Below are 20,772 nucleotides of genomic sequence, written 5' to 3'. Positions count from 1 at the left end.
AAAGCTGGGAAGGTCATGGAATGGCCCTCGTAGGCTCGGCTCGTATATTTGAATGTTTGATCATTAGGGAGTGGTGCTACTTGACATGGATTAGGAGGTGTGGCCTTGGAGGAACTGTGTCACTGGTGGTGGGCTTTGGGATTTCAAATGCTCAGCCCAGGCCCAGTGTCTCTCTCTTCCTGTTGCCTGCTGATCCAGATGTGGAACTCTCAGGTACTCTCCAGCACTGTGTCTGCCTGCATGCCTGCATGCCCACCATGACAATAATGGACTAAACCCCTGAACTGTAGTAAGCCAGCCCCAAATAAATGCTTTCCTTTACAGAGGGAGTCACCGTGTCTCATCACAGCAATAGAACATTGACTAAGACACGGGTCCTAACATGAGGATACTCTTCTTATTTTTGCTATATGGACATGTTGTTAAACTGCCTTCCAGATATTTAATGTTTATACTTGTGACCAGTGCTGCTCTCAGCCCTGGTCAGAGAAGCTTCCCTTTGCAGTGGGTAAGTCAGTGCAGAGACTCCTACCTGGCCAAAGTGCTGAGGATAAGTTAACTGTTGAGTGCTCATCCCTAAACAGAACATTTACGTGAACCCCACCAGAGCTCAGGAAACAACACCGAAGAGGCCGCAGAAAGACTGTAAGTACACGGGAGGAGTACTGGGAAAAGTCTTCTGGACATGGCAGGGTCATGGCACCGAGAACTCAGAGCAGCTACGGTCATCTTCACGAGAGCAAGCTAGTCACCATCCCGGCATAACTGGGTGAGGCTGCCGTGGCTCAACACCTAGATGAGGAGCTATTGGCAATTGATAGGTGCTTGGGGGTGATTTTTCTTCAGGGGTGTGGCCACTGGAGGTGATCTGGTGATACCTGTACCCTTGTAACAAAGGTAGCTTTAATTGGACCCAGTTGATTTTTGAGAAAGAAGAAGAGGAGGAGGAGGAAGATGTAAACATGGAAAGGGGCAGTATGGGGGAGTCTAAGTGGAGTGGGGGTGCTGGGGTTGGATATGATCATAATGCATTGAAGTTATAAAAAACAATTAAAACCGAAAGCGTTGGATATAGCTAGGTCAGACTTGGCATTCCTGAATGTAAAGTGATTTGTTTGTACTTCCAGTTGCTGTTTTCCCGCAGTAGATATGTAGCATAGTTCTTTATGCTTCTTCTTACCCCGTAATTACTGGATCGTTAAGAATGTTGCTCTTGGTTGTCATCAGCGACACTAAGCCTGTGTACCGGTGAAAGAAGCGTGGTATGGAAGGAAGGAAGGACTGAACTGAATCTAACTGGTCTCAGGGATAATTACAGGGAGCATTCAAGGGGGGCGGTGCCTACAGCTCTTTGGGACACAGGCCAGCAGACTTCCGAAGTCTTATGGAGGCAGGATAAGAAGATAACTGTAATCATTACCCTTTTGCTGGGTGAGGAAATTCCATGACCAAAGGCAGCTTAAAGAAGTTTATTTTGGTTTATGGTTACAAAGGATTAGCTGTCCCTAATGGCAGCAAGAATAGGAAGTGGGGAGATTTTATCTCAACCCTGGAAATGGAGTGAGGCTATAAACTCTCCAAGGCCACCTCTGGCAATGGGCTACCCCCCTCACACCCCCCCCCCACCCCCCCCCCCCCACCCCCGCAAGCCTTCACCTTCTAAAGGTTGCACAACTTCCATGAACACTGCCACTGATTCGGGTCCAAGTGTTCCAGTGGGCGAGTCTACCAGGAATTTACCATTCAAACCACAACAGAAGAGAAAATGAATGGGAGAGTGAAGGGGTGGTGTTCAAACAGGCTCTCCATTCTGGAGATGAGAGTGGAGAATTCAAATATAGTTAAAACAACTGCTCTGCAGGTTGCCTACATGGAGACAATATTGCTTTTATGGATATATATTTTCAAATAGGAATATTAAAATAAGGCTGGAGAAATGGCTCAGAGGTTAAGAGCACAGGCTCTCCCCAGAGGTCCTGAGTTCAGTTCCCAGCAACCACATGGTGGCTCACAGTCATCAGTAACAAGACCTGGTGCCCTCTTCTGGTGTACAGACATAATACATGCAGGCAGAACACTTATACATAATAAGTAAAATAAATCTTTAAAAAAAGAATATTAAAATAACAACGGACCATTCTTAAGGCTGTAAGCCTGTTGCTTTCTAGGAATCCCACAAGAATCCCTATGTACAGTAAAAGACCCTCATGTTCAGCTTTTCTGACCCATATTTTTATCTTACTACAGTCCCTAGGTGGCTTGCCACATTATAATCTTATTTATTTAAAAAGAGAAGGGGGTCACTGTTCTTCCAGAGGACTGTGCTCAGGTTCGCAGCATCCACATGGTGGCTCATGACCAACTGTAACTCCAGAGATCTAGCGCCTCTTCTGACCTCTGTGAGCTGTTCCAAGTGAGCCAACCGCTCTCATGGGCTCTGTATGTACACCATATGCTTACAGGCACATGCACCGAAAATGAAGTGAAATTTAAAAATAAAAAAGAAGGAAGAGAAAACCAAAGGTTCTTAGCAATCCTTCGAGAAATAACTTGAAAACCACTGTGGTAGTTTGAATGTAATTGGCCCCCATAATCCCAAACAGAGTGGTACTATTAGGAGGTGTGGCCTTGTTGGAGGAAGTGTGTCATTGTGGGAGTGGGCTTTGAGGTCTCTTTTGCTCAAGCTTTGCTCAGTGTGACAGATACTCAGTCTACTTTCTGTTGCCTGTGTGTCAACATGTAGCAGCTACCTCACCAGCACCCATGTCTGCCTGCACACTGTCATGCTCCCTGCAATGATGATAACGGACTGAACCTCTGAACTGTAAGCAAGCCATCACAATGAAATGTCTTGTTTGTAAGAGTTGCCATGGTCATGGTGTCTCTTCACAGCAATAGAAATCCTAAGACAGTCACCAAGCTTAAGCAGAAGCTCCTTGAGAAGCACCCCCTCCTAATACACACCTTTTCTAACCCTGAGTACTCTTCTGTTAACTCCTGTGCTTAAATCTATGTTTTTTTTAAAAAAAATCTTTTAATAAACTAGAACTCTGCTTCTTAGTGGCTCTTCCTGAAATTCTTTTCTGCTGTGAAGTCCAGAATCCTGGCTTTGCCTGGGTGGGGATATCTGAGAAGACAGGAGGAAGCAGCCTTGTAAAGCTGTGTCTCTGTCCCATGTCCCTGCTGCCACTCCCTGTATTGCTGCTGTGGTTTTAACCTTCCCCTGACATAGATGACAGTGAGAGTGAGGAGTTAAATTGTTCCACACAATAGAAACAGAAGGAATGTTAGCAAACTCCTGAGGCTACAGTTACTCTGATTCCCAAGCCAAACAAGGATGCAACAAAGAAAGGGAACTACAGTTCAATCTCCCTCATGAACATTGATGCAAAAATACTCAATAAAATACTGGCAAACAGACTCCAAGAACACATCAAAACAATTATCCACCATGATCAAGTAGGCTTCATCCCAGGGATGCAAGGGTGATTCAACATATAAAAGTCCGTCAATGTAATACACCATATAAACAAACTCAAAGAAAAAAAAAAAAACATGATCATTTCATTAGATGCTGAAAAAGCCTTTGACAAAATCCAACACCCCTTCATGATAAAGGTCTTGAAGAGATCAGGAATACAGGGAACATACCTAAACATAACAAAGGTAATTTACAGCAAGCCAACAGCCAACATCAAAGTAAATGGAGAGAAACTCAAATCGATTCCACTAAAATCAGGAACAAGACAAGGCTGTCTGCTCTCCCTATATTTATTCAATATAGTACTTGAAGTTCTAGCTAGAGCAATAAGACAACAAAAGGAGATCAAGGGATAGAAATTGGAAAGGAAGAAGTCAAACTTTCCCTATTTGCAGGTGATATGATAGTATATATAAGTGACCCCAAAAATTCTACCAAGGAACTCCTACAGCTGATAAACACCTTCAGTAATGTGGCAGGATACAAGATTAACTCAAAAAATCAGTAGCCCTCCTATACACAAATGACAAAAGGGCTGAGAAAGAAAGCAGAAAAACATCAGCCTTTACAATAGCTACAAATAATGTAAATTACCTTGGGGTAACTCTAACTATGCAAGTGTAGGAACTGTATGACAAGAACTTTAAGTCTCTAAAGAAAGAAATTGAAGAAGATGTCAGAAAATGGAAAGATCTCTCATGCTCATGGATAGGTAGGATTAACATAGTAAAAATGACAATCTTATCAAAAGCAATCTACAGATTCAGTGCAATCCCCATCAAAATCCCAACACAATTCTTCACAGATCTGGAAAGAACAATACTCAACTTCATATGGAAAAACAAAAAACCCAGGATAGCTAAAAGAATCCTGTACAACCTCTGGAGGCATCATAATCCCTGACTTCAAGCTGTACTATAGAGCTACAGTAATAAAAACAGCTTGGTACTGGCATAAAAACTGACATGTGAACCAATGGAATCGAATTGAAGACCCTGACATTAATCCATACATGTTATGAACACCTAATTTTTGACAAAGAAGCCAAAACTGTACAATGGAAAAAAGAAAGTATCTTCAACAAATGGTGCTGACGTAACTGGATGTCAACATGTAGAAGATTGCAAATAGATCCATATCTGTCACTGTGCACAAAACTTAAGTCCAAGTGGATCAAAGACCTCAACATAAATCCAGTTACTTTGAACCTGATAGAAGAGAAAGTAGGAAGTACTCTTGAATGCATTGGTACTGGAGATCACTTCTTAAATATAACACCAGTAGTACAGACACTGAGAGCAACAATTAATAAATGGAACCTCTTGAAACTGAGAAGCTTTTGTAGTTCAAAAGACAAAACGACAGCTACAGAATGGGAAAAGATCTTTATCAACCCCACATCTGACAGAGGACTGATATCCAGAATATATAAAGAACTCAAGAAACTAGACATCAAAATACCTAACAGTTCAATTTAAAAAATGGGCTGTAAAGGTAAACAGAGAATTCTCAACAAAAGAAGCTCAAATGGCTGAAAGACATTTAAGGAATTGCTCAACATCCTTAGTCATCAGGGAAATATAAATCAGAAGGACTCTGAGATACCATCTTACACCTGTTAGAATGGCTAAGATCAAAAACACTGAAGACAGCTTGTGTTGGAGAGGATGTGGAGCAAGGGGAACACTCCTACACTGCTGGTGGGAGTGCAAACTTATACAGCCACTTTGGAAATCAGTATGGCGGTTTCTCAGAAAATTGGAAATCAATCTCCCCCAAGACCCAGCTATACCACTCTTGGGCATATACCCAAGGAATGCTCAATCATACCACAAGGACACATGTTCAACTATGTTAATAGCAGCATTATTTGTAATAGCCAGAACCAGGAAACAACCTAGATGCCCTTCAACCAAAGAATGGATAAAGAAAATGTGGTACATATATACAATGGAGTACTATTCACCAGAGAAAAACAATGACATCATGAGGTTTGCAGGCAAATGGATGGAACTAGAAAATATCATCCTGAGTGAGATAACCCAGATTCAGAAAGACAAACATGGTATGTACTCACTCATAAGTGGATACTAGATGTAAAGCAAAGGATAACCAGACTGCAACTCACAGCTCCAGGGAGGCTAGCTAGTAAAGAGGACCCTAAGAAAGACACAGGGATTGCCCAATGACAGAGAAATGGATGAGATCTACATGAGCAAACTGGGGGTGAGGGAGGGTAATGGAGGGCAAGGGTCAGGGGAAAGAGAGCTTAGGGGAACAGGAGGTCCTAGCTGGATCAGGATCAGAGTGGGAGAACAAGGAAAGAGATACCATGACAAACCATGGGAATAGGAAGAAACTGAGTGCTAGAGAGGTCCCCAGGAATCCACAAAGATGACTCCACTATAGACTACTGGCAATGGTCTATAGGGTGCCTGAGCTGACCTACTATTGTGACAGGATGACACCCTAACTGTCGTCATAGAACCCTCATCCAGTGACTGATGGGAGCAGATGCAGAGATCCACGGCCAGGACGCAGGCAGAGCTCCAGGAGTCCAATCAACGAGAGAGAGAAGGGATTCTATGAGCAAGAGATATCGAGACCATGATTGGAAAAAGTACAGCGACAACTAGCCAAACTAGTGGAAACACATGAACTGTGGACCAATAGCTGAGGAGCCCCCATGGAACTGGACTAGGCCCTCTGGATAAGTGAGACAGTTGTTTAGTTTGAACTGTTTAGGGGGCCCCCAGGCAGTGGGACTGGGACCTGTCCCTAGTGCATAAGGCGGCTTTTTGGAGCCCAGTGCCTATGGTGAGACACTTTGTACAGCCTTTGTGCAGGGAGGAGGGGCTTGGACCTGCCTCAACTGAATGTACCAGGCTCTGCTGACTCCCCAGGGGATACCTTGCCTTGGAGAAGGTAAGAATGGAGGGTGGGTTGGGGGAAAGGCTGAGGGGTGGGAGGAGGGAGGACAGAGGAATTCATGGTTGATATGTAAAACGAATAGAAAATTTCTTAATATAAAAAAAAGGCTGGACGGTGGTGGCACATGCCTTTAATCCCAGCACTTGGGAGGCAGAAGCAGGTGGATCTCTATGAGTTCCAGGCCAGCCTGGTCTACACAGCGAGTTCCAGGACAGGCTCCAAAGCTACACAGAGAAACCCTGTCTTGAAAACACACACACACACACACACACACACACACACACACACACACACACACACACAAACCCCACAAAACAGAAGTAAAAGCAGCAATGCCAGTTGAAAAGAAATAACCCATCCGTAGTTGAGTTTTACAGGCTCTGTGTTCCCACAGCCATCCACCAGCAATCCTGACGATAGCACGCAGGTGAGAAAAGAGAATCCTGAGGGATAGTTTTGCCGCTTTTCTTAGTGATGCAGAGTTTTTGAGCCAAACTTCTTCAGGCTCCTCGGTGAGGAGAATTTTGACATCACAGCAGCCTCTGGCTGGTGCTATGGGAACCGCTTTCAGGCAGGGCACCAGTGTGAATGAGGAACTGCTGGGCAGCAGACCACGGCAGGCACCTAGGCACATGCTGGCACACACCGCACGTGAGTCTACAAACAGACACACAGACACAGCTCCCAAAGGTGAAAGGGGAGAGAAAGGCTGTGCCCTCAACGCCAGATTTATCACACAAAGGCAGCATTCTGCCAAAGCAGCCATGTAGTAGATTATATCAGTGTTTACTCTTGGATTCCCAGACGTCCTGAACGGCTTATTTTTTTATTTATTTATTTTTTATTTTTATTTTTATTTTTATTTTTTTTGGCTCATACCCATGCTCTCATCCTCCTCTCCATCACTAGCCATCCTGGCCTATGCTGGTAGCTGCATCAGTGCAGTGCTGGGTAAACAAAAACTGGCCCTTATGGCTCTGTTTCCCAGCAATGAATTCCAGGCACAGCACCGCGGCTTCTGAGCACCGAGTCCTTGGAGAGGCCATTTCAGCTTTTTGAGCTCAGTTTCTCCACCTGCGTCCAGTGTGGTACAGAGTGGGGCAAGAGAACAGTGTGGGAGGACCATACAAAGGCTGGGAGGTTGGCATTATGAGAAAAGCAGTTGGCCGAGGCTGGAAACCCCCACTGACGCAGAGACACCCCAGAGTTTGTGAAGTAATCTGTGGATCACTATAATATTAAAACGCTCACTCTCAGGCTCAGTGGTGAAGAGCACTTACAGAGTACCTAGGTTAGGTTCCTGGCACCTACATCAGGTAGCTCAAAACTGTCCATTTCTGCTCCGGAAAATTCCCATGCCCTCTTCTGGCCTCTGTAGGCATCTGGAATGAATATGGTGCGCACCTACACACACTACACAATCACAATTTTGATGGAGATTTAAGGCGCTAACAAGCTTTGGAAGGTATAAACTTGAATATAGAACTCTGTGTAACAGACAGAGCAGTCCCAAAAAAGTCATATCACGTAAATGCCAAAAAGCCTGCACTGTGCACAGCCACACCAGTGGCATTGGATGACATAAAGTCGTCATCGTTTTCGTATGATGGGGAGGTCTGAGCCGCTAAATTCTTGCTTTGCTCTCAACTGCTTCCTCCACTGAAGGTGCACCTTATCTTATTAAACTGACCCACTTCTATTGCAGTTTGCTCATGGACATAAGAACTTAGGACCATTTTGGAAGTACCGTTGGGAATCTGAGAGGTTCTGATATCAGAGAGGCCCACACAAAATGTGTGTGAAGGTTCTTTGCCACGGTGTTCTGTGCATACATGAGGCTGCTACCAATACAGTGCTTACCTCCCCAAGGACAGTGACCATGACGATGCCAGTGTCTCGTTCAAAGGACATGGGTGCAGAGTTTAAGAAACCATCTTGGCTTTGAGGTCCTGGGAGGCATTCTGACCTGAAAAGCATACTGTGAGGCAGACAGAGTGGATTTAGCAGAGCCACCGTGACCTTTCGGATCTCTTAGCTCTTCTGTGTGATGTTATGCTCTTTTCTAAGTGAGGAGCCTGAGATGGAGTGTGGATACAATGAATAATTCCATCTCTACAGACCTGCCAGGAGCCAAGGATAAATGGTACCACCACAGGGCCGAAGTTAGTTAATCCTTTTATAATTAGGACCATATTTCAAGGTCAATAATGAAAATACCTTAGAATTAAACTCTACATGATGAATTGCATGAGGTACTCGTTCTTTTTTTTTTCTTTTGCATGTGTGTGCACACGAGTATATGTGTGCACGAGTATGCATACGTGCAGATTCCTGTCCTGCTCCTAGAGAGAAGCTAAGTGACTCACAACCTAGAGAGAAGCTAAGTGACTCACAACCAGCCGCACTACAGCTCCAGGGTTCTGAAGCCCTTTTCTAGCCTTGAGGGCACCTGAACATACATGGTGTGCTTTCACACAAACACACACATTCACGAGAATAAAAATATTCAAACATAAATATGTAAGAATAAGGTGGAGAGTGATAGAGACACCTGATGTTGACCACTGGCCTCTTGCGTGTGTCCACAGAAAACTATACACACAATTACTCTACTTTACCATTGTCAGGACCCTGATATGCCCAACTCTTGAACTAAACTCTACTATAAATTCATGTTATAGGAAAATCATGTATGTGGGCTGGCACTACTGGGGGTTTCCGGCAGCCATGTTGGGATTGGAATCTGTCCCTTTGCACGAGGACCTCTAGTACAAGAACTTATGCCCACCCAAATAGAAGTACAAGAGTGCTCCTAAGACATGTTTGTTTTTATCTAAGAGTAACACATGGCCCTGTAGGACTTAAACAACAGATGAAAGTCGAGAGACTCATGAAGACCAGAAGGGCTTCTGATCTGCTAGGTAAAAACATCAAGCCTCTCTGCAGACGCTGAGGCAAAGGTTGAACACTGACCTTTCCAGAACAGAAAGGAAACACGAGTCAGAAACAGTGGCAAGCAGGCTGGAGCTGGAGCGCCGTTGGCAGAATGCTTGCCCAGCACACCAGAAGCACTATGACCAATCCCCAGCACTGCATAACTTCAGGAGGAGGAGGAGGAGGGGCGGAAGTTCAAGGATGGATAAATTATAGAGGAATACACAATAGAATCCCCCATGGAAGTAAAAGAACAAACTCCTGGTATGTACCAAGTGGTAAAGAAACCAGACACTGGAAATACATAATACATGACTTGTACAATATTTAAGAGCAGACAAACCAGGTATCTCCCCAGTTGTTCTAGATGGGGTGTATGGGACAAGCCATCTGGGGTGTTAGAGACATTCCATAGGCTTACTCTTAAGATTCATAAGCCTTGTATGCAAGTTATTAGAAGTTTCTATATTATTACACACATGAATGCATGATGCATAAAGATTAATGAGTTACAGAGTAAATGTAAATGTATATAACAAAATATAAAAAGCTAACACTGAAAATTCTCTTGCCAAGCAATGTAAAACTTCAAATGTAAACATTTATTCTTTTAGTGGGGAGAGGGAGGGGGCTGAAGATAGGGTCTTACTATGGAGCCCAAGCTGGCCTCAAACTCTGCATCCTCCTGCCTCAGTCCGTGCAGAGATTACCGGGGTCTGGGGAAATGGCTCCGTGGTTAAGGTCTCCTCCGCTGCTCAGAACACTCAGCGCAGCTCTTCAATTCAGAGATTTGTAGCAGAAAACCCATCTGTGAGGCAGAGTGATGGGTGTTTTGAGGACTTTGCGTTACCTCACCTACGGTTCTCTAAGCCACTTTCTAGCTGTTATATCCATTTTATATATCGTATTAGTAACTTTTATCATTACTCCAATAAAATAACTGATGAAAGGCAACCTAAGGGAGGGCTTGCTTCTGGTGCACAGTATAAGGGTCCAGTCCACCATGGCCAGGAAGCCTCGGAGGCGAGAGCTTATGGAGGTGCTCACATTGCATCAGCAGCAATCAGGACAGAGAATTAAATGCTTCTTTCCATTTAGTCTAGTGCCCCCGCCCATGGAATGGTACTGACCACGTTCAGGACGGATGCTCTGTTTAGGTATGTTTGTTTGTTTTGTCATTTGACCCAAACTAGGATCACATAGGAAGAAAGGACCTCAACTGAGAAAATGTCCCCATAAAATTGGCCCGTAGGCAAGTCTGTGGGGCACTTTCTTGATTAATGACTCATGTACTGTGGAAGGTGCCACCACCCCTGGGCAGGTGGTCTTGGGTATTATAAAAAAGCAAGCTGAGCAGGCCATGGGAACAAGCCAATAAGCTGTGTTCTTCCATGGTCTCTGCTTCAGTTTCTACTTCCAGATTCCTGTCCTGCTTGAGTTCCTGCCTTGACTTCCCTCAGTGACAGACTGTCATCAGGAGGTGTAAGTCAAAAAACCCTTTCCTCCCCAAGTTACTTCCATCCTGGTGTCTTTATCACAGCAACAGAAATCAAACTAAGACGGTGGGTCTTCCTATGTCAATTAACTCAGTTTAGAAACTCCCTCACAGATATACTCAGAGATATCTACTTTTTTTTTTTTTTTTTTTTTTTTTTTTTTTTTTTTTTTTTTTTTTTTTTTTTTTTTTTTGGTTTTTTGAGACAGGGTTTCTCTGTATAGCTTTGCACCTTTCCTGGGACTCACTTGGTAGCCCTGGCTGGCCTTGAACTCACAGAGATCCGTCTGGCTCTGCCTCCCAAGTGCTGGGATTAAAGGTGTACGCCACCACCGCCCAGCCAGAGATATCTTCTTTAAATGTTTGTAGATCCTATAAAAGTGATAGTCAATATTATCATCACCCATGCTAAGCTGTCTGGGCCATGGCATGCTGTGGTGGTTTGAATAGGAATGGCCCCCATTAGCTCATAGACTTAAATGCTCATAGACTTAAATGCCAGGGAGTGGCACTATTAGGAGGTATGGTCTTTTTGGAGGAAGCATGTCACTGGGGATGGACATTGAGGTTTCAAATGTTCAAGCTTGGCCTGGTTTCTCTTTTTCTTCCTGCTGCCTGCCAATCCAGATGTAGAACTCTTGGGTCCCTCTCCAGCACCATGTCTGACTATGCACTGCCATGATTCCTACCATGATGATAACGGACTAAACCTCTGAACCTGTAAACTGGCCCCAATTTAATATTTTCCTTTGTAGGAGTTGTTGTAGTCATGGTATCTCTTCACTGTAACATAAACACTAAGTCACATGCCCAGGTGTTTGGTCAAACGTGATTGTGGATGTGTCTATGAGGAATTTTTGGACAAGATTAGCATTTGATTCTGCAGACAGAACAAACCAGATTGCCTTCCCTAGACGTGGGGGCCTCATTTCATCTCTTAAAGTCCTGACCAGAAATGCAAAGAGAGAATTCACTTGATTTGAGTGTCTTTGAGCTGTGACCTTGGTGTTCTACCCACAGGCTCAGATGCATGAGGCCATCAGTGTTCCTGGGACTCTGGATCATCAACTGCAGGCCTTGGAGCTTCTCAGACCCATCACAGTATGAGCCAGTTCTTCATGATATCTTTTTATTAATCAGGCATGGTGGAAAACACCTGTAACCCTAGAACTTGGGAGGCAGAGGCAGGAGGATTGCTGCAAGTTTGATGGCAGTCTGGTAACAGTGCTGGGCCGACTGAAGCTAGAGCATGTGAAACCCTGTTTCTCCACACCACATTTTTAGTTCTTTTTATTATATTTTGTTACTTAACATACTATACTATAGTGCATATATTCTTCTGTAAATTTTAAATTTTCGTGTGTGTGTGTGTGTGTGTGTGTGTGTGTGTGTGTGTGTATGCCTGTCACTGTCCACCGATAGAAATCAGAGAACATGTAGGAGATGGTACCTGCTTGAATTTTAGGGATCAACATCAGGCTATCAAACCCATCAGCAAGCTTATTACATCACCAGCCCCACATATATAATATATTTGGCTTTGGGGGCTGGAGAAGTGTTTCAGGGTCATAGTACTTGCTGCTGTTCCAGAGTACCTGAACTCACATCCCAGTACCCACACCAGGTGGGTTACAACTACCACCAGCTCCAATACCAAGTGATCTGATGGCCTCTTCCGGCCTCTCTGGGAACCCAAACACAAGTGACATATGATTACATAGACACTTAAACACAGGATGGGTAAAAATAACAAATTTAAAACAAATATATATCTTAAAATACATTTATATAGGAAAATGCATATATTCTGTTTTCTCTGAAGAATCAAGATCAAAACATATGAGATCTTGAATAAACTAATTAATTTATCAATTTCCTGACTCATAAAGCACAAAGGATTAGAGATTATTAGAGGAAATATTATCCTGTTTCTTATCATTAGTGTTTCCCTCTGGATTTTATGTAGTATTTTTCAAAAAAAAAAAAAAAGAATATTTTGCACTTAGAATTTGAGGTAACATAGAAAACAGTTTATAAATAGGAAATGATTCAGAGTAGCTGTCGTGTCACTTTGTTTTATTTGGTTTTGTTTTTGCAACAGGGTCTGGCTGTGCTTGAACTCCATCCGTAGTAGAGAGGGACCTTGGACCCGGGGTCCTCCTGCCTCTGCTTTCAGCGTATTGGGACTGTGAGTGCAACATCACCCCCAGTGTAAGTGCACAAGTCTAGTGGTTCTTGACGTCACTGAAGTGTGTCTACCATTTTAAATGAAAGGTGAACCACACTGTGACAGTGGTGTTTCATGTGCCCATATCCCTCCATCCTATGCTTGAGGCATCCCACACCTTCATTGCATTTCTGCTGCACCAAACACGGCAATCCAGCCAAGGAAGACACGGGGCACATTACTCCATCAATGGTGACCCTGTCCCTCCCGTTTACAGCAATCTCTCTCTATTAGGTCATGCCAATTTCAGAACTGGAAAAAAAATAAAAGCAACCATGTCATTAGGGCTTGGAGGTCACTTTAATTTGGTGACATAGAACTTCATGTGCTGTTTGGGACAAATTTATTAGGGCCCCAGTGAAAAGAACAAACGTTGACCATGAGGGCAGATAGAACATTGTTCATTACATTATTTTGTTATCGACTCCTACTCAGCAGAACTGGAACAAATCATTCAAGCTTGACTCTAACTGACCTGTCTATGGTCTCAACCCTAGAAATGAATCTTGGGGCAGAATCATAGAACCATGTGGGTGACGGGACCAAACCCAAGGGCAGTCTCGAAGTAGGGCATGCTACCTGATGGTGAACCCCATCTCCTGCTTTTACTCCATTCCCCTTGCTCCCAGGAACCCTCTTTCTGTGTTCGACAAGCTCTATTCTTGTCATTCTTAAACCTTGGCTTGCTTTTCTTCTGGCAAAATCTGCTTAAGGAAGGATGGTTTATCTTGGCTCACAGTCTGAGGGTTCAGCCCAGCCTGGGGGAGTCACAGCAGCAGAAGCGTGCGCGAGGCAGCTGCTCACATCCCCCTGCAGTCAGGAAGCAGAGAGGCATGACCATGGTGCTCAGCTCACCTTCTTGTTCGTTCGTATTCAGCTGGGGACCCCGGGCCAGGGGATGGTGCTGCCTGTGGACAAGATTAGTCTTCCTACTCAGTTAACCTGATCAAAAAGACACCCAGACAGAGCCCAGAGTTTGCTGTCCAGTTGACAATGTTAACCATTTTGCAGCTCACAGCCTGTCACTGAGGGAAGTCGGGGCAAGAGCTGGAGGAAAGCTGAGCACTGGCTGTTCCCTCTGGCTTGCTCAGTGTGCTTTCTTGTCCATCCCAGGGCCACCTTTCCGGATGGCACTGCCCACAGTGGGCTGGGTCCTCCCATACTCCTCATTAATCAAAAACTGTATTACAGACTTGCCGGCAGGCCAGTCTGATGGAGGCGCTGTCTCCAATGGAGGCGCTGTCTCGACTGAGTGTCCCCCCCTCCCCCCGAGGAATCCCGCTTGTGTGGAGTTGACAAACAGAACAAAATCATCACAGCAGTTCTTCTTCCAGTCTCTGGTCTGGAGTGAATGTGGGAGTTGTCACTTTCTACTGTGAGGTGAAGAAGAGGAACAAGATTTAAAATCAACTAGTTCAGGTCCCAGGATGCTTTAGTAAGCAAAGGCACTTGCCACAGTAGCCTGGTGACCTGGGCTCAATCCCTGGAACCCACATAAAGGCTGAAGGAGAGAATCAACTTCACAGTGTTGTCCTCTGACCTACACACACACACACACACACACACACACACACACACACACATACACACACACACACACACACACACACACACACACACACATACACACACACACACACATCACACACACACATACACACACACACACACACACACACACACACACACACACACATACAACACACACACACACATACACACACACACACACACACTCCCCAAATCACGCACACATATAAACAATGATAATACATTTTAAGTTATTTAAACCGACTGTTCCTCTCAGACACACTAAATAAATGAAGTCCCCCACTGCCCCACCAAGTGGGAGGACCAAGATGGTACAAAGGACGACAACTTGCTGGACAGGAACTCAGGAGTAGCCACCTCCACAGGAAGAGGGCCAGAGTAGGGAAGCCCCACAGAGCCTGGAAAGTGTGCGGGCTCAGTGCAGACCAATCTGAAGGTTAGAACTCCAGGAACCCTCTACAGACATCAAGCATAAACTGTTTAAAGATGCGCCCTTGTTCACACACACACACACACACACACACACACACACACACACACACACGTAGAGCTGGGTTTGGTAGTCACAGGCCTAGCAAGCAGAGAAAGAAGAGCTCCTCATTTCTGACATCAACAGTGTCCCTTGATGGGCCGGCATTGGAGGAACCACGGGGGTGTTTTCTCTTCACCTCATCCTTCTGCCTCTGCCTCCCACCCCGGGGAACTGGAGTCTGGAAAGACCTTCGTGCCATCTGCATGGGTCAGACTAGCTGGTCCATAGCCAGGCGGAGAAGGGCTGTGGGTGATCTGGAAGGAAGACATTGAATGTGTAGGGCCTAGTGGCTAAATCTTGTGCCTGGTACATTTTAGGACAGATAATGAAAGTAAGTAGATGTTGTTCTGTTTCACAGAGGCAAACTCACTTATGTGCAGGACCTCCTAAATAATAAAAGTGTTGTTCAGTTTTAATGGCACTTCGCAGAAATAATATCTGTAGTTCTAGTACAATCTCTATGTCCATTATCTTGGCTCAGATGGATAAAAACAGAAACTAAAAATAAACTACTAGCCTGTTTGTTTCTGAGACAGGATCTCACATAGGCAAGGCTGGTGCCAAACTCATTGTGCAGCTGAGTGTAACCCCGAACTTCCGATCCTCCCGTCTCCACTCCCCCAAGTCCTGGGATAGCAGGTGTACACTACCACACCTGGTCCGTGGGTGCTGGGGGTCCAACGAACTCAGGCTTCGTGTGTGCTAGAGAAGCTTTCTATCAGCCAGCCATACTACACTTTGTTATTGTGCTGGTCTCACACCAAAAACACTTCATTTTATTGTTGTTTGTGTTTTAAACTTCATTTGAACATCCAGAGAAAATCTGCCATGGTACAATTTGTTTCAAATCCATTCTGAGTTGTACATTTGTTTTTCTACTTTAAAAGAAAATTACAGCCAGGTGGTGGAGGCGGCGGCGGCGGCGGCGGCGGCGGCGTTGGTGGCGCACACCTTTAATCCCAGCACTTGGAAGGCAGAGCCAGGCAGATCTCTGTGTGTTCAAGGCCAGCCTGGTCTACAGAGTGAGATCCGGGACAGACACCAAAACTACACAGAGGAACCCTGTCTTGAAAAACCAAAAAAAAGAAAGAAAGGAAGAAAGGAAGGAAGCAAAGAAGGAAGGAAGGAAGGAAGGAAGGAAGGAAGGAAGGAAGGAAGGAAGGAAGGAAGAAAAGTACAATTTATTCTTCTTTCCGCATCAAAACCGTTAACAAGCGACTGGTAATTTCTTTGAAAATTGCTTACTCTTATTTGTCACTTTCTCCCAAACGTCAGTTATATACACGTGTGAAGATGAGAACCAAAGAGGATAAAGATGCCTACCAGCCCCCGATGCTCAGTGTTTTCTCTGCTGATCCTCGGCATCAGGCTTGACTCACTGTCTCTACCTTGACCTTCTGAACAGGAATCTGCATCCTACAAAGATCCTGGAACAGCCGGGCGTTGGTGGCGCACGCCTTTAATCCCAGCACTCAGGAGGCAGAGCCAGGCGGATCTCTGTGAGTTCGAGGCCAGCCTGGGCTACAGAGTGAGTTCCAGGAAAGGCACAAAGCTACACAGAGAAACCCTGTCTTCAAAAACCAAAAACCAAAAACCAAAAAAAAAAAAAAAAAAAAAAAAAAAACCAAAGATCCTGGAACAACTCACATATGCAGAGTGACATTTAAGAAATCCTGGCTTGGGGGTGGGGCACATGGAGAGGTGACTCACTTGTTGAGAGCACTGGCTGCTCTTCCAGAGGATCTCATTTGGTTCCCAGAACCCACATGGTTGCTCATAGCACCATGCATGGGTGCTGGGACTCAAACCTGGGTCCTCTGGAAGAGGACCAGTGTTCCTGAATTCTGAGCCATCTCGCTAGCCTAGCCTGGCCTCCTCAAGTTTTTTGCACCGAACTGTCTAAAGACAGCTCTCTGGCATCTTGTTGTTGTCCCACATATTTGCTCTTGGATGTGTGGGTTTCACCTGTGCCTGGCAAGTCCCCTCTTCGCCTTGTCAGCCAAGGGTCTGTTCCTTGCAAGGGTTATCTTTTGAAAGGGCACCATGACATAATTAAAGGAAAATACAAGTGAGTGTTTTGAGTCATTTTGCTGATCCTATATAGAGTATTACCTATGAATAACTTAGCCTTACTTTCTCGTTTTAAAAAAATGTTAAATAATATGCGGCAACTTATTAAAATATTTTAGAAGAGAGCAAAGTGCATGTCAGGTGGGGATAACCCCCAGGGCTCTCCTTCAGGGTATCCAGAAGAAGCTCTGTGTGTGTGTGTGTGTGTGTGTGTGTGTGTGTGTGAGAGAGAGAGAGAGAGAGAGAGAGAGAGAGAGAGAGAGAGAGAGAGAGAGAGCACTCATATCACACATACACACGTCACAGCACGTGTGTGGAAGTCAGAGGACGACCTGCAGGAGTCGATCCTCTCTTTCCACCACACTGATTCTGGAGATTGAGCTCGCTATCAGGCTTGATGACAAGTGCCTTTACCTGCTGAGCCATCTTGCTGGCCTGTCACTAATTTCTTATATAAGCTTTAATAATTTTCCATGTGCCTTTGATGCCTCCTTGTTCACCTCACCACCACTACAATAACAGAGCAGAAAATAAATTACTTCATAATTAATATACCTAGAGATACATCAAACGGTGTAACACTTTCTGAATGGAGAGCTTGTTGCAATGCCCTTCTCTGCCCTTGTCTTTAATAGTCTCTCAGGCAGGCAGTAAGATAAGCGCTGTTATGTTCAGTGATTTAATATATGGATACACAGAAGTCTAAACCACACCCTCAGTTCTCAGGGAAGCTCATTAAACAAACAGTTATGGGACACTTCCTATTGTTTATGCTTTAAGATAACTGAATAGATGCTTCGTTGAGTCAACGTAGGAAGGTTTGTGCTGTTTGTTTCTTGGCTGGTTGGTTTGGGTTTTTGTTTCTGAGTGAGTGTCACATAGAAACACCATCACTGGCGAAGGGAAGTGGCTCCTTTAGCAAAGTGCTTTCTGTGCAAGCATGAGGCCCTGAGTTCAGGTACCTAGCACCGCAGAAACAGCCAGACAAGGCAGCATGTGTTTGTAACCCCGTTGCTGGGAAACAGAGACAGGTGCATCCCTGGAAGGGAGCTTGCCAGCCAGGCTAGCCTGTTGGTGAGCACTGGATTCCATGGAAGACCTTGTCTCAAAAAATATGATGGACAGTGAGAGAGGAAGACACGTGATATCAACCTTTGTCCTGCGCATGCACACACACACACACACACACACACAACACACACACACACACACTCACACACATGAACATGCTCCCCAAAGGACATACATATGATAACCATGACCACCATTATTCCAGAGAAGCTGGAAGATGTTTTTCCCTGAAATGAAGGCTAGTGTGAGGTGTGGTAACACATGTGCACAATTCTAGCTGCTTGGGCGTCTGAGGCAGGAGGATCATGAGTTCTTGCCAAGTCTGGGCTACAAAGCAGGACTCTCTCTCTCTCTCAAACAAACAAAATTTAAATTGAAGACTTAATCACTGTTGATTTTTGTCTTTTGATTTGGCTGTCAGAGGCCAACTGCAAGTTGAACTACAAACAAACACTAATTTTTCCGACTGGTATGTCCACCATCTCTTTCACTGCAGTATTTTTGGTTCCGTGACACTGAGGATGGAACCCAGGAGCATGTACATGCTAGGCAAGTCCCTGTGAGAGCTTGTTTGTTGGTTGGCTTCATCATAAGCTGCTTTTTCTACGGTGTATGAGGCAAAGAATATAACTTTAAGAATAATTTTTGTGATTTTGTTTGGCAATTTCATATGTTTATAATACATTCTGATTACTCTCCTGCCCCTAGCGTTTCCCCCTCCCACCCCACCAACCCTCCTCCCCCTGCCCTACTCTACCACTTACTTTTCGAGGCTCATGGTTTTTGGTTCTGTTTTGTCCACCTAGGGCCATCAGTGTGGCTATTGGATTGGAAGTGTTCCCTGGAGCCTAGTGAGGCCACCCGTGGGCACAAGCTGATGATCCCCATCTCTCTTCATCTCTCAGGAGTAAATAGTTCCACAGTGAGGGGGAGGGCCCTCCATCCTTGCCCGACAGTTGGAAGGCCTGCTCTTTCGCAGAGCCCGGGCATCTGCTGCTACTAAGCTCATGGTTTCGATGACTGTGTCCTGCCCGGCAAGGGACAGGTAAGCCTGGGGCTATTGACCCAAACTGACAGACGCCAGCAGAGCTGGAACTAAGATCTGTTCCTTACATGTTATTTCGTGTCATGTCTTCCATTCCATGTGAGCCAAGGGCCAAGCTTTTCTCCTTATCCCTGGAACATGTTATATCTATTTTTTAAAAATATGGCCGTCTCACAGATATCCCTGCTGAGTTTCGCTGGAACTGACCTGGTGTTTTGCCTCTCAAAGGCCACACAGCCTCACCTCACCTCTTATTTTCAGAAGGGGTTTCTTCACATCTGAAGAACCAGAATGCAGTGCGCGGGGCCTGCCAACAACACAATAAAATGCTGAAATGAATAGGCCATGAAAACACAGGTCTCTATTTTTCTCCAAGAGGATAGCAAATAGATAGACCTTGAATAGAAACATGGAAATAATAAAAAAATTAAAAAGATGAAACCCTTTGAAGAGCAGAGAGATGAGTCATGTTCTGACAAAGGGTTAGTTTTGTTAGAGTCTTTTTTTGTTTGTTTGGAAAACTCATTCTCTTTCAGGTACTCAGGAGAATTTAAAATTTTCTCTATTGCAAAAACATACCTAATTTATTTATTTGGTGACAAAATATGACATGGTTTCTTATCATCTTTAATAAATAAAAAAACTACTGGGAAATGTCTTCTTTTCAATTTTAAGGACGGTAGTGTATATTTGAGTGACTAATATCACTGACTTTCATGGGCGCCCTCTGCTGGACATCTCCTGGACATGTTTATTTTAGTTTATCATTTTATTTTATTTTATTTTATTTTTAATTTCTACTGTGGGCTTCAGTATTTTTTCCACGGAATAAGATTCAGAGCATGGGGTAAAAGAAGACATCTGTGAGAAAAAGTCTCATGAACCAAGCATGATAAAGCATGTCTATAGCTCCAGCCCTTGGAGGCACCAGTGGGAGGCTTACAGTGAGTTCTAGGCTAGCCTGAGCAACAGCACGGGGCATCTGAGTTAGGATGGGACACTAAGTGAAACCCTGTCTTAAACAACAACAAAAGGGGAGAAGAGGGACTTGGGCCCATGGCTTGAGCACTTACCCAGCATGCAACAAGCCTCTGCACAGGATAAACCTGGCAAGGTGGCACACATCTGTAATCCCAGCCCTCGGGAGGTAGAGGCAGGAGGATCAGAAGTTCAGGGTGATCTACACAATGAGTCTGAGACCAGCCTAGGATATATGAACACATTTTCTTTTAAAGTATTGTTTTTGTTTTTCAAGACAGTGTTTCTGATGTAGAATATTAAGATGTATTACATTTATTTATGCTGTGGAACATTTGGTGCAAAAATGTGTTGCATTCTTTTATGTTGCATTTGTTTAACTCTGTGAAGCTGTGTTACTTTGCCTGTCTAAAACACCTAATGGTCTAATAAAGAGCTGAATGGTCTGCCAATAGAG

Source organism: Peromyscus leucopus, chromosome 6 (genome assembly GCF_004664715.2).
Source record: "Peromyscus leucopus breed LL Stock chromosome 6, UCI_PerLeu_2.1, whole genome shotgun sequence".
NCBI classification, from domain to species: domain Eukaryota; kingdom Metazoa; phylum Chordata; class Mammalia; order Rodentia; family Cricetidae; genus Peromyscus; species Peromyscus leucopus.
Note: the sequence above shows the minus strand (reverse complement) of the source record.